Genomic DNA, 17,872 nt, shown 5'->3' with positions numbered 1-17,872 from the left:
AAAAAAAAAATTAAAAAAAAAAAAAAAAAAAAAAAAAAGGATGGATCTAGGGCCATATGCCAGTGCAGCCAGTCAGACCTGGGGTCAGCGGCTCCACCCGCAGCCAGAGTCCACCCTCCGCGCGCAGGATCAGCTCCGGCTTCCTCCGGGGCTCTGTCTCGTCCGGCAGGACGCGGAAGCGCAGCAGCGTGAGCGCCAGGACCACCTTCATCTCGGACATGGCGAACGTCTGCCCAATGCAGTTCCTGGGGGAGGGATCAAGAATCGGACAGCGCCTGGGACTCCCATTTGAGCCCCCCATCGCGCTTGGCCCTGGCCTGGGACCCCCAAGCCCTCTTCCTCATCAGCTTGAGTGATAGAGAAGGGGGCGTTAATCGTGGTGAGACCCCATGTGGGCTTCCATGTCCCCTGAGCTTGGCTGGTTCTACAGCTCCCAACTCAGCCCAGCAGATGTGCAGAAGGAGCCTCTGAGCATACCTCGGATCCCTCCTTGGACCCCCACCCCCTTTTCCTAGAATCTTGTCCAAACCTCTGACCAACGAAACATGTGGTCCACCATCAGGAACCAGAGGCTCTATCAAGGCACTTCCCAGACCCCTGCATTCTTCACCCCATCCTCAACCTCAGACACCTGCTACCCTCACCTGGGTCCTGCAGAGAAAGGAACAAAAGCCAGAGGGGACCTCTTCTGGGAGTTTTCTGGGTCGAAGCGGAAGGGATTGTATGCCTGGATTGGGAGAGACATGGCTGGTGGGTGGGGTCTCTTGGGACCCGCTGCCACCACCAGAGAAGACAGATGTGGACAGAGTGGAGGGGGTGGGTCGAATTTCCCTGGTGGGGACACTGGTCCCTCCTCCAGATCTCCATGGTTGGAAAAACTGGAAAAGGGGCAGCACCTCAGGGTCTGGCCAGACTGATGGGTTGTGATGAATCCCGAAGATGCTGATGAGACACACGTTCCCTGTAGGAGAGGAAGGGGCAGTCAGGACAAGGACCTCCAAAGCCTACGTGAATCCCCTTCCTTCCCAGGGATCTCCATCCCCGCCACTGTGGACACCTTTGGGGATGACCCGGCCATCCGGGAGCACGACATCCTGGGTACAGCTGCGGGAGACGGCGGTGACTGGGGGATGCAGCCGCAGACTCTCCTTGATGCACATGGTCAGGAAGGGCAAATGGGCCAAGTCGTCCCTATGAAAATCACACCCCCCCCCAACAATAATCAGGAAGCAAAAACAAAAATTTCCCCAATTTCCCTCCCTCTCACCACCTCTCTCTGACCCTACAACAAAATTAATCCCAGGTGGACTTAAGATTTCAGCATCAGAAAATAAAACTTCATGAAACAACTGCCCTGGCACTCATAGAAGTTTGTCTAAGCAAAACACAAAAGTAAAAGGACATCTTTGAAAAGGCTAACACTTTTACATAAAAATGTAAAATTTCTGCATAGTAAAAAGGCAAAATCGAAGAACAAATAAGTCCAAAGAAAATCAGGTATAGCCACCATTACAATCCATAATGTAACACTGAACTGGAGATACTAGTTAATGTAATAAGACAAGAAAGGACAAAGAAATGCAGAGGAAAATATGTCTCTCTTTTTTTTTTTTGCTAGATTATATTATTAATATATTATTATAAAATGGTTCAAAATTCAGAGTATAAAAGAGGAAATTCTCCCTCACACTCCCAAGTCCCAAAACCATCCAGTTCTCCTACCCATATGAAGTCCAGATTATTAATTCCAGTAAGTCCTTCCAGAGCTACTTTTTTGCATTCTTGTTAAAAACATTAATAGCACACTATATACTATACACACTGCTCTGTATCTTGCTTTTTTTTCATTTAACTATGTCTCTTGGAGATATTCCTCCCATAGCATGCATTCTCTTTTATGAGCCTAAAGTACTTCAATTATCATAACTTAGTCAGTTCCCAGTGGTGGACATTTAAATTGTTTCCAATCCTTTGATATTCCAAACATGCTGCAATGAGTTACTTGTATATGTGTCATTTCCCAGGTGTGCAAGTATGTGATAAATTTTTTTAAAAATGTGGAATTGTTGGTACAAAGACTCTCTGACTATTTTATAGTGATGGCTAACCTCTACTCCATAGAAGTTGCCCCAATTTACCTCTCACCAGCTATGTACAAAGGAGTCTGTTTTCCCACATCATTTCCAACACAGCATATCTGCCATTTTGATCTTTACCAGCCCGATAGATGAAAAAATGGTACCTAAGTGAGATTTTAATGGGCACTCATCTTACCAAGAGAGGTTGGACATTCTTTCATATATTAAAATATTAGCTGTCCTTGCCCATATATTCATTGGGTTGTTGGCCTTTTCCTTGTCTTCATATTATAAAATCAGACCATTGTGATATGAATTGCAAATATTTTTCCCATTTTGACTTTGAGCTTTTGGCTTTGAATTATAATTTTATGTGATTGAATTTATCAACTTTTTCTTGTATATTTCCTGAAGATATAAGTAATAATAGAGGATTCCCTGCCCTAGGGTTATAAAATAATTTTTTCATCAGAAACAAAATCAACTTTGTCAGAACACAGGAAAACAGGCAAATATTTTTAAAATGCTAAATCAAGAAAAAGACAACTTAAAAAAGAGACATTTAAGGAAGTCTCTGCCAGGTCCTTAAATGTCTGACTACTGAGATGTGGAACAAAGACTTCAAGGAACCCATACAACAAGAAATACAATCTATGCAAAAAATAGCTTAGAAAAGTTACTAAACAGATGGATGAGTACCACTCTCAACAATAAGCAACAGCAAACCCTGGGCAAGGGGGAGAATCCATAGTTACCACATTATATTCAAACAACCAGTTTTCAATAAAAAACTTACCAGGCATCCACGGACCCAGGAAATAATGGCCTTTTCAAAGAAAAAACTAAATTGACAGAAACTATCCCTCAGGATACCAGACAAAGATTTTAAATCAACTGTCTTCAAAATGTTCAAAGAGCTAAATAAACCAATGACAAAAAAAACTTAAGGAAACCAGGATATAAATATAGGAACAAAAAGAAAATATCACTAAAGAGACAAATTATAAAAAGAAAACCAATAGGGAAGTGCATGTGGCTCAAGTCATGGAGCGCCCACCTACCACATGGAGGTCCCAGGTTCGGGTCATGGTGCCTCCTGGGGAGGATGGGCAGGTGCCCACACCTGCCACAGTGAGAGCTAGACGCCTGCACCCTGCAGCAGCAAGCAGATTCCTAAGCATGCAGATGGCACAGAGGCAGCAGACTGCCACAGTCCACGGGGAGTGAATGTGCCTAAGGCCCTTGGGTATTCACCTCCCATGTGAGAGGTCCCTGGTTCAGTTTCCATTACCTCCTGGAGAAAGTGAGCAAACAATGAGCAGACAGATGAAAGAACCATCTCGGGGAGGCTTGAGGGATAAATTAAAATAAATATTTAAAATAAATAAATCTTTTATTTAAAAAAAGGAACCTAATAGAAATTCTGGCACTGAAAAGTAGAATAACTGAATTAAAAAAAAAAAAAAGGAATGAAGAAAAGTGAACAAGCCTAAGGATATACTTGATTGCGCTTCACAATCAAGTATATTAACGCACACATTCGGGAGTTCCAAAAGAAGAAAGAGAAAGGAACAGAAAGAATATCTGAAGAAATGATGGCTGAAAACTTCTCAAATCTAATATGCATGCAAGAAGTTCAACAAACTCTAAGTAGGACAGACATGAAGAGATCCTCACTGACATACATTATAATCTAAGTGTCAAAACACAGACGGGGGTTGGATTTTGGGAAGTTGGTGGCACAGAAGCTCCAGGAATCAGTCCTCCCACCAAACCAACTATTGAAGTGGCAGAGTCTGTCTGAATAAACCATTGTGGAACTCTGGCTTCTAATGGAATACTGTGCAGCATTCAGGGAAGAGCTGGAAGAAGAGGCTGATAAATTGTGGTAAGAAGGGGTGAATTTCCCCACGTCTCCAACTGCATGGCAGGTAGCATTAGGGACTGCAACTCAGACTCCTGGCCAGCAGGCTGGTGCCAGGGAGGGCTATAAGGACATGGTCCTCCAAAATCCACTGTGGTTTTTGTGTGGTCTGATTTTTAATCACTGCTTTTGAGCAGTTATTTCAAATCAATGGGTTGCTGGCTCTAAGGGTGGCCACTGTTCCAGTCCCCTTCAGGCAACAGTGACAGAAGAGCCTTAAAGAGACAGTACAAAATTTTTTTTTCCTTTCCATTCCCCACCTGGGAACAAAAAGAGCTTAGAAAAGTCACAAATTGATGGTTTCAGTCCTCAACAAAACAAAAACAAAATAACTAGCAATCCCAGAGGAAGGGGAGAACTAGTTTCCAGAGTTATAACAGTATGGTGTTCAGAATGTCCAGTTCTCAACCAAAAAAAATTATAAAAGAAACAAAATGTAGGACTCATTCACAGGAAAAAAATAGATTTTGCCAGAAACAATTCCTGAGGAAGCTAATACATTGGAACTCCTAGTCAAAGAGTTTAAGTCAACTGTCTTAAAAATGTTCAATGTGATACAGGAATCCATTTACAAAGAACTACAGGAAATTAGGAAAACATTGTCTGAACAAAATTAAGAGACGGATATAAAAAGGAATCGAACAGAAAATTTAGAGCTGCAAAGTACAGTAATTGAAATAAAAGGCTCACTAGATGGATTCAACAGCAGATTTGAACAGGCAGAAGGAATAATCAGTGAACTTGAAGACAAGACAATTGAAATTATTTATTGTGAGAGGTAGAAAGAACAAATAACAGAGAAAACTGAAGAGAGCCTAAGGAACATGTGGGACACCATCAAATATACCAACATACACATCATTGGAGTCCTAGAAGGATAACAGAGAAAGGGTCAGAAAAAATATATTTTAAGAAATATCTCCCAAATCTGATGAAAGACATAAATATGCACACCCAGGAAGCTCAATGAGATTAAGGAGAAATAACTGCTAAATAAAATGTGGGATCCTGAATGAAATTCTGGACCAATAAACAGGATTCATGAGGGGGAAATGGTGAATGAAGTTCACATAATATCTATATTTTAGTTAATAATAACCATTGCTAATTTTCCACTCTTGATCATTATTTTCTAGTTACATAATTCCCTAATGTTAACATTAGGGAAATGAGATAAGGAATATAAGGGAACTCTGTATTACTTTCACAAATTTTCTGTAAGTCTCAAATTAGTCCAAAATTTAAAAGTTTTTAGAAAGAGTACAATTATCTAATAAAAGAAAAATATCTATAAAGGGCTTATAAGAATAGCTGAACAAATGGAGGTTGATTTCACGCTCTAAGGAGGGATGACTTAATGTTATAATATGTAAGTTCTTTCTAAATTAATATTTTCAATGCAATAAAATAAAAATCTAGCTGGATTTTTTTAAAGTTGATAATCCTATTTTATTTAGAAGAATCAAGTTTATGAAGAGTGAGGTCAATTTAAAAGTAAAATATCAAACAGGGACAATTCATTCTACCAGATATTAAAACCTATTACAGGCGGCGGACCTGGCCCAGGGGTTAGGGTGTCTGCCTACCACATGGGAGGTCCGCGGTTCAAACCCAGGGGCTCCTTGACCCGTGTGGAGCTGGCCCATTTGCAGCGCTGATGCACGCAAGGAGTGCCCTGCCACCCAGGGGTGTCCCCCGTGTCGGGGAGCCCCACACGCAAAGAGTGCGCCCAGTAAGGAGAGCTGCCCAGCTCGAAAGAAAGCGCAGCTTGCCCAGGAATGGTGCTGCACACACGGAGAGCTGACGCAACAAGATGACGCAAAAAAAGAAACACAGATTCACGTGCCGCTGGTAACAACAGAAGCGGACAAAGAAAACGCAGCAAAAATAGAGACAGAGAACAGACAACCGGGGTAGGGGGCAAGGGGAGAGAAATAAATAAATAAATAAATCTTTAAAAAAAAAAAAACCTATTACAAAGTTCCCTGTAGCAGTTTGATATGGTTATAAATTCCAAAAATGGATACTGGATTATGTTTCTAAACTGATCTGCACCTGTGCCTGATTGATTTATGATTAGAGCTTTAATTGGGCCACATCATTAGGGCATTGAGTCTCCACCCCTTGGTGGGTGGGGATTCACAGATAAAAGGCATGGCAGGGAAGTGAGCTTGGCCCAGTGGTTAGGGCATCCGCCTACCACATGGAAGGTCCACGGTTCAAACCCCGGGCCTCCTTGACCCGTGTGGAGCTGGCCCATGCGCAGCACTGATGCGCGCAAGGAGTGCCGTGCCACGCAGGGGTGTCTCCGGCGTAGGGGAGCCCCACGTGCAAGGAGCATGCCCCATAAGGAGAACCACCCAGCACGAAAGAAAGTGCTGCCTGCCCGAGAATGGCACCACACACGGAGAGCTGACACAAGATGACACAACAAAAAGAAACACAGATTCCTGGTGCCACTGATAAGGATAGAAGCGGTCGCAGAAGAACACACAGCAAAAGGACACAGAGAGCAGACAACCGGCCAGGGGAGGGGAGAGAAATAAATAAATAAATAAATAAATAAATAAATAAATAAATAAATCTTTTTTTAAAAAAAGGAATGACAAAGGACAGAGTTATGGGTTCTTAACGTTGGAGTTTTGATGTTGAAGTTTGATGCTGAAATCTTAAGCTGGAGAGCCCCAGGGAAAGAGACAGAGCCATTTGTCTGAAAGTCTACAGCTGACCTTGTGGAGAAAACAGAGGAGCTGAGCCCAGAGGAACCCAGGAAGCCTGAACCCTCAAAGATGTCGGCAGTCAAGCTGCTTCAACATGTGAAAATAGACTTTGGTGAGGGAAGAAACGTGCTCTATGGCCTGGTAACTGTAAGCTCCTATCCCAAATAAATACCCTTTACAACACCCAGCAGATTTCTGGTGTTTTGCACCAGCACTCTTTTGGCTGACTAATACAGTCCCCCAGGGATTTGTTAGCAAAATAATGAGACAGGGCCAATTTTATCCAACATGAAAAGGCTCTAAAAGGTACAATAATGAAGACTTCTTGGCACTTATGTTTGAATATAGAAATAGAAATAAACTCAAATATATATGTGCCCAAAGATGTACTTACCAAATCCAATGGATGTGTCATGATGATGGGAACGAGTGTTGTTGGGGGGGGGAGGGGGGGGGGGAGGGGATGGGGTTGAATGGGACCTCACATATATATTTTTAATGTAATATTATTACAAAGTCAATAAAAAATAAAAAAATTTTAAAAAAAATGTATGTTATTGCTTAAAACCATGAGACAAATTAACATAATACTCATTAAATTCTGATGAAACAATTGGTTAGCCATTTGAAGAAAAACAAAATAGTTTCTTAACCTCAGTCCTTATATATCAAGATAGATTTCACATGGAAAAACACATATTAATATTGTTAAAAATCACACTTAAAACACATTATAGGAAAATAAACAAGAGTTTTACATTTTATATTAGAATGTGAAAGGCTTTTTCAAGCATTATTTAAATTAAACAGAAGCTTTCAAATAAATAATAAATAAATTTGACTACAAAAATTTAAATAAAGTCAAGAGACAATATGGGTAAGACTTTTTTCATGATTTATACTGAACTAATTTTCTTAATCTACAAAGAGCTTGCTTAAATTGATAAGAACAAAACTGGAAAAAAAATCCTAAGAAAGGACAAATGGTGCAAATTGACGTTTCACAGGGAAAAAAATGCATGATCTCTCAACAAGTGAAAACAATGCTCAATCTACTCATATTAAAGAGATGTTCATAATAGTAATGAAGATCAAAATTTCATATATCAGATTGGCAAAAGTTTAAGAATTTGATATTGCACACCCTTAGTAGGAAGATGGGAAATTGACTCTCTCAAAATCTGTTGTGCAATTTTCCAGGAGCTATTAAATTTTAATATTTGAATCACCTTTGATTTACCAACAGCACTCCTAGGAATCTGTCCTTGTAAAGTCAGACACATGGAAACAGTATTAGTCAGCCAAAGAGGTGCTGATGTAAAGTACCAGAAATCCGTTGGTTTTTATAAAGGGTATTTATTTTGGGTAAAAGCTTACAGTTACAAGGCCTTAAAGAGTCCAACTCAAGGTACCGTAAGAGGTAGTTTCTCATTCAAGCCAGTTGCCACATGTTAAAGTAAGATGGCAGGCTTGGTCTGCCTCCTCTGCCACATCTATGGAGCACGCTCTCCTTTCCCCTGTGTATCTCCTTCAGTGTGTCTTCTTGAGTGAGTGCCTGTTTATATAGCCCACAAGGGAGCAGACACTGAAACTGAGTTACACCCTACTGATGTGGTTGAATCAAAGCCCTAATCTTAACATATTTAATCGAAGACATCTCAGCTGAATCTAATATAATTGAAGGGTATCGTGCCCAGAGGAACAGACCAGTTTACAAACATAATCTCTCTTTTTGGAATTCATAAATATTCTCAAACTGCCATAAAAGCAAACTTCAGTGTACATGGATACTTGCTGCACTGGATTTCTTTCAGCAAAATGGTGAGGCCAATCCAAATTTCCCTTAGCTAAATCATGGTACAACAATACAATAGACTGTATCAAAACAATCTACACAGCTTGTTTTGTATAACAGAAAAAACACAACTATCAAAAAGGAAATAGAGCCCATTTGTCCTATCACGCATTTCAAGCTAGAAAGTAAATCACTCTGGAAGACAATCTGGCAATATCTATTATAATGGAAAATGTTCATACAAATAATGATTTGTATGGACGAAGTAAATTGTGGAATACTACATAGCACACAGAAAGAAGTAGGTTTTGATACAAGAGAATCTTAGACACTGTTGTGTGAAAATAACAAGTGAGGGAAAGGTCTGGAAAAGGAATATTAAAAATTGATGTTTCTGGGAAGCGGACTTGGCCCAGTGGTTAGGGCGTCCGACTACCACATGGGAGGTCCACGGTTCAAACCCCGGGCCTCCTTGACCCGTGTGGAGCTGGCCCATGCGCAGTGCTGATGCACGGAAGGAGTGCTGTGCCACACAGGGGTGTTCCCCGAGTTAGGGGAGCCCCATGCACAAGGAGTGCACCCCGTAAGGAGAGCCGCCCAGTGCAAAAAAAGTGCAGCCTGCTCAGGAATGGTGCCGCACACATGGAGAGCTGACACAACAAGATGACACGACAAAAAGAAACACAGATTCCCATGCCGCTGGCAACAACAGAAGCAGACAAAGAAGACAACGCAGCAAAAAGACACAGAGAACAGACAACGGGGGCGGGGAGAAGGGGAGAGAAATAAATAAATAAATAAATCTTTTTTTTTAATTGATGTTTCTGGCAATCCCTCAGAAAACATAGGGGAAATCAATTTGGGGTAGGGGTAACAAAGATGACCCTACTCTTCTCTGAGATGTTACACTGTATGCAAAAAGCACAACAACAAAAACATGGGTTCGTCATTGTTTTTGCAATTCAAAATGAACTTTGCAAAACTTATATTTTAAAAAAGAAAAGGTCTTGAAGTCCTCTTCTTAATGTGAAGATGTGAACATACTGTCTGTATGTCCAGTTGTTATCTGGTGACATAATGAGCAAAACCAGAGAGACATCAACATAAGAATGGTGGTATAAATCTGGACATTTTCTGAAAGGACAAACAAGAAACCATTGACTTGATCATGATGTACCAGCTAAAAAGATCTCTGTCCTCATCTGGAGAGCAGAGAACGTGAGGGACTCAGGGACAGGCCACGAAAGCCTGCACTCACCATTCAATCTCCTCTGACCCGCGGTCCCTCAGGAGCTCTTGCACCTCCTGCCGGCAGCGCTCCTGGTACTCTGGGTGTTTTGCGAGGTTGTACAGGACCCAAGAGAGGCCACTGGCGGTGGTGTCATGGCCTGAGGGGTGCAACCAGGTAGGCTTGAGTCTTGGGACTGATTCAGCAACCGAGGGCGGACAGCTCCCTGACATGGTGATCTCAAAGAGGATGGAGGAAGATGGTGCAGTCTAGAGTGGCCCAGGGTCCACCCACCAAGTCCCTGGAATAGAGAGAACCCTGTTCCTGCCATGATTCCATGCTAAGTCCCTCACCCGCAAACATGAAGGTGTCAGCCTCCGCTCGGATGTCCTCATCTGACAGTTCTTTACCATCTTCATCCTGGAGAGAAGGCAAGTCCCCATCTCCTAGAGGTTCTAGGCGTCTCAACATCCCCATAACCCATGCCCCAGCTCAGTCTTCCTTCTTGTCTCCTTGCCCCTTCTCTTTCCTCTTCCAGGCAAAATTCCACGGAGTGACCTCTAATAATCACCTCTGTCCCATCCCTCCCTTTTTCTAGCAACCTTCCATGGCTCCCCAGTACACTCAGAATCAAACACAAGCTCTCCAACATGCCATCGGAAATTGGGGTCCCCCACACTTCTCCAACCCAGATCCCAGAGAACCCCACCTTGGCCAGCAGGAGCACGTCGATGAAGTCCAAAGTTTTGGACTTGGCCTTGGCCATGAGGAACTCGTCAACACCCTGCCGGGTTAGGGAGCGGCGCCGCTGCTGGATGACAGCATCTGTGAAGTCGTGCACCAGGCGGCAGGCCCTGCGGAAGCGCCGCCCGTCGGGAGTGAGGTGGTACAGGAAGTCCACGAACAAGAAGGCCTGCTGCTGCCGTTTCACCACGAGGGAACTGAGCTCCAGGATGGCTGCAATATATTCGCTGGGCTTCCTGCATTGCCAAGCCAGAGAGGGAGACAGAGACAGCTGCTCCACACACATGGAAACCCTGGGAGCACTTCCACCCAGAATCCCAGGACTGTGTCCTATGCAAGCTTGTTCTCTCCTTGTGTGCCAGTCTCCTTATGCTGCCTCCATTCCCCCCCAGAAGCCCAGGGCAGAGCCCAGCGTCACGCTGATCTCTTCTCAATCCCGCCCAACACCTGGCCCTGCACAGTCTTCCTGGGTCTCCCCCAAATCTGTCTCATCCTCTCCATCAAGCCCAAGCCTTCTCTCCTTGCCTCCGATGTCAACACAACAGTCAGCTCTCCACAGAGTCAAATTTTCACACTTCCGCTTCATGTCTCTCATCTGCTCAAACACCCTCCATCGTTCCCTGGAACGACGTATAAAGTTATAAACGTTTTGCCTGGCTTTTTATAAATTGAGGTAAAATACGCACAACATAAAATTAGCCATCTGAAGGTTTACAATTCAATGACATTTAGTACATTCATGACATTGTGCAACCATCCCTTCTATATAGTTTCAAAACATTTCATCAACTCCAAGGGAAGCCCCATACCTACTAAGAAGTTACTTCCGATTTTTCCCTCCCTCCAGCCTCTGGAAACCACTCCTCTGCTTTCAGTCTCCGTGGATTTACCTATTCTGGACGTTTCATAGAAATAGAATCATATGTTATAGCGAGTTTTAGGGTCTGGATTCTTTCATCCATGTTGTAGCATGTCAGAACCTCATTCCTTTTTTTTTTTTTTTTGATTGATTTTATTTATTTCTCTCCCCGCCCTCCCCCCCATTGTTTTGAGCTCACTGTCTGTTCATCTTCTTTAGGAGGCACAGGAAACTGAACCCAGGACCTTCCACGTGGGAGGGAGGTGCCCAATCGCTAGAGCCACATCCACTCCCCTGGATCACATTTTATATTTAATTTATTAAGGAACTGCCAAACTGTTTCTTACAGAGGCTCCACCATTTTATTAATACGTACCAGCAACAATGCTTGAGGGTTGCAATTTCTCCATATCCTTGTCAACACTTGCTACTTTCCATTATTTTTAAATTATTATTATTATTGTTATTAGTATTAGCACTAGTATTATAGGTAGGCTAGTGAATGTGAAGTGGTATGTCAATGTAGTTTTTATTTGAATTTCCCTCTTGATTAGTGAGTGATGCTGAGTTCTTTTCATTTCTTTATTGGCCATTTGTATATCTTTTTGGAGAAATGTCTATTCAAGTCATTGGCCTGTTTTTGAATTGGATTGTTTTTCCCTCTGTTGTTGAGTTTCAGGAGTTCTTTACATATTCTCAATACTAGACCCTTATCAGATATATGATTTGCAAATGTTTTCATCCATTTAGTAGCTTATCTTTTCACTTTCTTGATAGTGTTCTTTGATGCACAGAAGATTTAATTTAACGATTTATTTCTTTTGTTGCTTGTGCTCTCTGTGTCGTTTCTAAAATTCCATTGCCATTTTCTATTTTTTTATTTTTTATTAGATGGTGTGTTGGTCAGCCAAAGGAGTGCTGGTGCAAAATACCAGAAATTGGTTGGTTTTCATAAAGGGGTATTTATTTGGGCTAGAAGCTTACAGTTACCAGACCATAAAGTACAAGTTACTTCCCTCACCAAAGCCTGTTGGATGTGTTAGAGCAAGATGGCGACCACAAGGTCCAGCCTTCCTCTTCCTCTTCAGGCTCGGTGGTCCCAGCTTCTTCCAATCTCAGCTGTAGGCTGGGATAAGTCTCATCCCTCTCCTGGGGCTCGTTTCTCTCCAGGATCAGCTGCTCTGTTCTCTCCACGAGGTCTCTCCATTCAGGTGAATGAATGGCTTGTCTCTCTTCCAGGGGCCTCTGCCATGTCTAATGGAACCTTCCAATATATCTGCTTCTCTGTGTGTTTACTTCCCAGAGATTTAGCATCCAAATCCCCAACCTGAACATGGTAGAGTGTGGGCTATGATGTGGACCATTGACCATGAGGTGCAGCAGTGCTCAGAGATGTATTCACCAAATGCAATGAATGTCTCGTGATGTTGGGGAGATGTTTGTTATGGGGGGAGGAGTGGGATGAAGGGGGTGGGGGGTATATGGGGACCTCATATTTTTTGAATGTAATATTAAAAAAATAAATAAAGACAAAAAAATAAATAATAAAATAACAATAATTTTAAAAATCCCCAACCTGGCTTCTTTACAGTGTGGTGTCTCTGTGAGTCTCCACCCACCAAAGGTCCAATCAAAGCATTCTTCATTATTTAATCAACTAAAAGGGAAACCTCTGAATTCAAGATAATCTCATGTGCCCAGATGAACAGACTATTTTACAAACATAATCCAATATCTATTTTTTGGAATTCATAAACAATATCAAACTGCTACAGAGGGGTTGTAGATTTACAGAAAAAAAATCGTGCATAAAATTCGAGTTCCCATATACCGCCCTCTTGTTAACACCTGGCCATAATGTGGTTCATTTGTCACAATTCAAGAAAGAACATTTTTATAATTGTACTATTAACTATACTCCCTTGTGTTAATACGGTTTTACAGTCCTGTGTTGCTGTTGTTTTCATTTTATTCTGGTACATATACACACACTAACTTTGCTAAGTCCAAGGTCATAAATATTTGTCCCTTTATTTGCTTCGAAGAGTTTTCTAGTTTAAGCTCTTATACTTGGGTCGTTGCTCCCTTTTGAGCTGATTTTTGTATACGGTGTGAGGCAGGCGTACAATGATGTCGTGCTTTTGACTGTGAATAGCCAGTTGTCTGAGCACAAATTATTGAAGAGACCATTCTCTTCCCCATTGAATGAACTTGGCACCCTTGTGAAAAATCAATTGACCATACCTGTATAGGTTTATTTCTAAGCTCCCAATTCTAATCCATTGCCAATATTTCACTTTTGAATTCAGTGGCTCTGTAATAAGTTGGGTTTTTTGTTTTTGTTTTTGTTTTTGTTTTGGGGGAGGGATCAAGCTCTTTTTATTATCTTTTTTTTAAAAATATACATAGATCACACAAAATGTTAAATTTAAAAATATAAGAGGGGAAGCGGACTTGGCCCAGTGGTTAGGGCGTCCACCTACCACATGGGAGGTCCATGGTTCAAACCCCGGGCCTCCTTGATCCGTATGGAGCTGGCCTAAGTGCAGTGCTGATGCACGCAAGGAGTGCCGTGCCACACAGGAGTGTCCCCCACGTAGGGGAGCCCCACGTGCAAGGAGTGCGCCCCGTAAGGAGAGCCGCCCAGCATGAAAGAAAGTGCAGCCTGCCCAAGAATGGCGCCACAGACAGAGAGAGTTGATGCAGCAAGATGACGCAAAAAAAGAAACACAGATTCCCATGCTGTTGACAACAACAGAAGCGGACAAAGAAGAACACGCAGCAAAAAAAAAAAATATATATATATAAGAGGTTCCCATATACCCCACTACTCACACCCCCTACTCCTCCCACACTGACAACTTCTCTCATTAGTGTGGCACATTCATTGCATTTGATGAGTACATTTTGGAGCATTGCTACACAGCATGGATTATAGTTTACGTTGTAGTTTACACTCTCTCCCAGTCCATTCAGTGGGTTATGGCAGGATATATAATGTCCCGCATCTGTCCCTGCAATATCACTGAGAACAACTCCAAGTCCCAGAAATGCCCCAGTATCATACCTCTTTTTCCCCTCTCCCTGCCTTCAGCAACTCCCATGGCCACTGTCTCCACATCAATGATATAATTGTATGGTAAGTTTTGAAATTGTGAGTCTGCATTTTATTTTCCTATTTTCTATATTACCTTGGCTATTCAAGGACTTTTGCAATACCATATGAACTTTAGATCAACTTTTCCATTTCTGTAAAAAAAAAATGGCCATGGGGTTTTAATAGGGATTGCATGAATCTGTAGATCATTTTGGATAGTATCAACATCTTAATAATATTAAGTCTTCATATACACAAACACAAGATGCCTTTCCATTTATTTAGGTCTTCCATTTCTTTCACCAATGTTTTGTAGTTTTTCATGTACAAGTCTTCTTTCAATGTACAAGTCTTGTGTGTTCCTTAGTTAAATTTATTCCTGGTTGTACTACTGTTTGTATGCTACTGTAAATGAATTGTCTTCTTAATTTCACATCCGAGTTGTTCATTGCTAATGTATAGAAATACAACTCATTTTTTTTGTATTGATTTTATATCCTACAACTTTGCTGAATTTGTTTATTAGCTCTAATAGTTTTGGGGGGTTCTTTAGGATTTTCTACATAAAGGATTGTGTTATCTGTGAATAAAGATAATTTCACTTCTCACTTCTCAATTTGGATGGTTTTTACTTCTTTTTCTTTCCTAATAATTGGCTATAACTTTGAGTAACATGTTGAATAGCAGTGGTGACAGCAGGCATCCTTGTCTTATTCCTGATAAGAGGGGAAAGCTTTCCATCACTCTCTATTGAGTATATTATTAACTGTGGGTTTTTATAAATACCCTTAATCATATTGATGAAGTTCCCTTCCTTCCTAGTTTGTTACATGTTTTTATTAAGAAATGATGTTGGACTTTTTTTTCCAAATGCTTTTTCTTCATCAGTTGAGGTGATCATGTGATTTTTTTCCCATCATTCTATTCACCATATTAATGGTGATTGACTTTTGTATGCTGAACCACCCTTGCATTCCTGGAATAAATCCCACTTAATCGTGGTGTATAATCTTCTTAAAATGGTGCTGAACTCAGTTGCTAGCATGTTGTTGAGGAGTTTTAAAGTCATATTCATAACTGATACTGGCCTGCAGTTTTCTTTTCTTGCAATGTCTTTCCACAGCTTTGGTATTAGGGTGATACTGGCTTCAAAGAATGAGTTAGAAAGTGTTCCCTCCTCTTTGGTTTTTTTGGAAGTGTTTAAGAAGGATTAAAGTCAATTATCATTTAATGTTTGGTAGGATTCACCAGTTGCCTGGCTTTTAAAGCCTTTTAAGATCTAGCCACAAAATATAAAAAAGAAAAAGAAAAAAAAGATCTAGCCCCGATCCACCTTCCCTCCCTTGTCCTTCAATGCCCAGCTCTGACCCCCCATGATTGCCATCTCCCACCTACTCCCCTGTGTCAATGGACCAGGTCCTGGACCAGGACTCACTCCTGGCACTGGCTGTCGAAGCTGAAGACGCATTTCTGAAAACTGTCCAGGGTCATGAGGCTGATGTGCTCAAACATGTCCAGACGGGCGCTGCCCTCCGAGGCCAGCCGCTGCCACTTGTCCTAGCCAAAGACAGGGGAAGAACTGGGGCTGGTCCCTACCTGCCCTGAGCCCCCTCCCCAACTCCAGCCACCAGGTTGGACTCTACTCAGAACCCAGCCTCCTCATCCTGCACCCCAGACACCCACTGTCAGGGAAGACCAGACTTGGGTGGGAGTGGAAGCTGTCACTATCAGGATATGAAGACCCCATAGCTGGAAGTCAAGAGATCTGAATTCAAGTCCCAGATTCTGCCTCTTATGCAAACTATGTCTTGATCATATCATGGCTCTCTTCTAGGACCCACCTGCCAAATTTCAGTGACCTGCTCCAGGGTCTGACAAAATAGGTTGGAATCCCGGCTCCACCATTTTCTGGCTCACCAGAAAGGTGAACAGGGGCAAGCTGTGAAACTTCTCTGAGCCCCTTTCATTATCTCTAATGTGGTGAAAAGTCATACTCTCTGGAGGAGAACCAGCAAGATGGTGGCAGACTAAGGAGCTCCTAGAGCCAGCTCCTGCTACAGGGCAATTAGTAAAAACCCAGAGCTCTCTGGAGCTAGCTGAAGCATCTGTTTGGAGGCTCCAGGAGGGCAGAAGAGCATCCTGCAACATACTTGAAGGATTGGAAGAAGGAGATGCCCGTCTGCAGAGAAGACTCGTAAGCGGAGCGCTCCATTCCACAGAGGCAGGTGCTCATCCTCCACTGGAGGCACAAACCGCCTCAGGAGCTGTTCCGCAGATGGAATTGAAAGCTCCACTTCCCCAAAACAGGGAAGGAAGAGAAGGTTGGGCACCAATTTTAGGTATGATGAGGAAATTCAGTGGGCTACAGTATGATCCTGAGAACAGCTAAGGTTTGAGCCTGGCCAGGTTAGAAAGAGGCCAGGAGCCGCCATCTTAACTCCGCGCCTGGCACAAGAGGAAGAGGGGCAGACTGAGGACCCCAGTGCTGGGGGGCCCGGCTTCTTCCCATCCAGATCATATTGCAGATCTAGCCTAGGTCCCAGTGCCACCTTCAGCAGGGAGGAAGCTGCGGGGACCTGCACCAGAATCTCCTGGAAATTACCAGCCAAGCTGTAGAAGTTGGGTGATTATCCTGCTATGGTGGCACAAGCTGCCCAGGGGCTATTCTGTGACGGGAATTGGAAGATCCACTTCCCAGAAGCAGGGGAGAAGGAGACAGTTGACTGCTGATTTCAGCTACAGATTGGGAAACTTGGCTGGCTAAGAGATAACCCTGGGAACAGCTGGGGTGAGAACAAGCCCAAGCCAGAAAGAGGCCAGCAGCTGCCATTCTGACTCGCCCCCAGCCTGAGGGGAAGGCGGGCTGACTGAAACTCTCCGTGACTGCAGAAACCGGTTTTTTTCATGCAGATCAGCCTGCAGCCCTAGCCTAGGCTCCAGCCCTGCCTCTGGTAGGAGGGAGGCTGAGGAGCCCTGCACCAGCCTATACAGATTACTGCAGGGAAATTTGTCTGGCATTGACTGAAAATCAGAAGTCTACCAGGGCAACTGCGGTCATCCTGGACCCGCACTGCATAGATTGCTGCCCACACCTGCAGCTCCATCCCTGCCCCAGGCAGGGGAGAAAGGGACGTGAAGCTTCATCAGTCTCTCTGGGCAACTACAGTCTAGGCCTGCACATGGATTATTCCACACAGCTGTGACTCTGTCCCTACCCCTGGCAAAGGAGAAAGTTGGAAGAAACTTCATTGGTCCCTGGTGCAATGAGGGCAGCTTAAGCCTCCATAGCTTACAGCACCAACTACATGCTTGGCTCCTACTGCACAACCAGCAAAGGAGAAAGGATAGGAAGTCCTAAACTAAAGAGAAAAACTGCACCCAGAATAAATACTCTAGTAAGCCAGATGCCAAGACACCAACAAAAAAG

The 17,872-nt window shown here is 42.9% G+C and overlaps 1 pseudogene; it reads right to left on the bottom strand.

Moving 5' to 3' along the window:
• Positions 1-17,872, bottom strand: part of LOC101441101 (cytochrome P450 4F2-like) — a 44,091-nt pseudogene that overhangs the window by 1,511 nt on the left and 24,708 nt on the right.

Source organism: Dasypus novemcinctus, unplaced genomic scaffold (assembly GCF_030445035.2).
Source record: "Dasypus novemcinctus isolate mDasNov1 unplaced genomic scaffold, mDasNov1.1.hap2 scaffold_124, whole genome shotgun sequence".
In the NCBI taxonomy this organism is placed as follows: Eukaryota; Metazoa; Chordata; class Mammalia; order Cingulata; family Dasypodidae; genus Dasypus; species Dasypus novemcinctus.
Note: the sequence above shows the minus strand (reverse complement) of the source record. Positions and strands in the feature narration are given on the sequence as shown.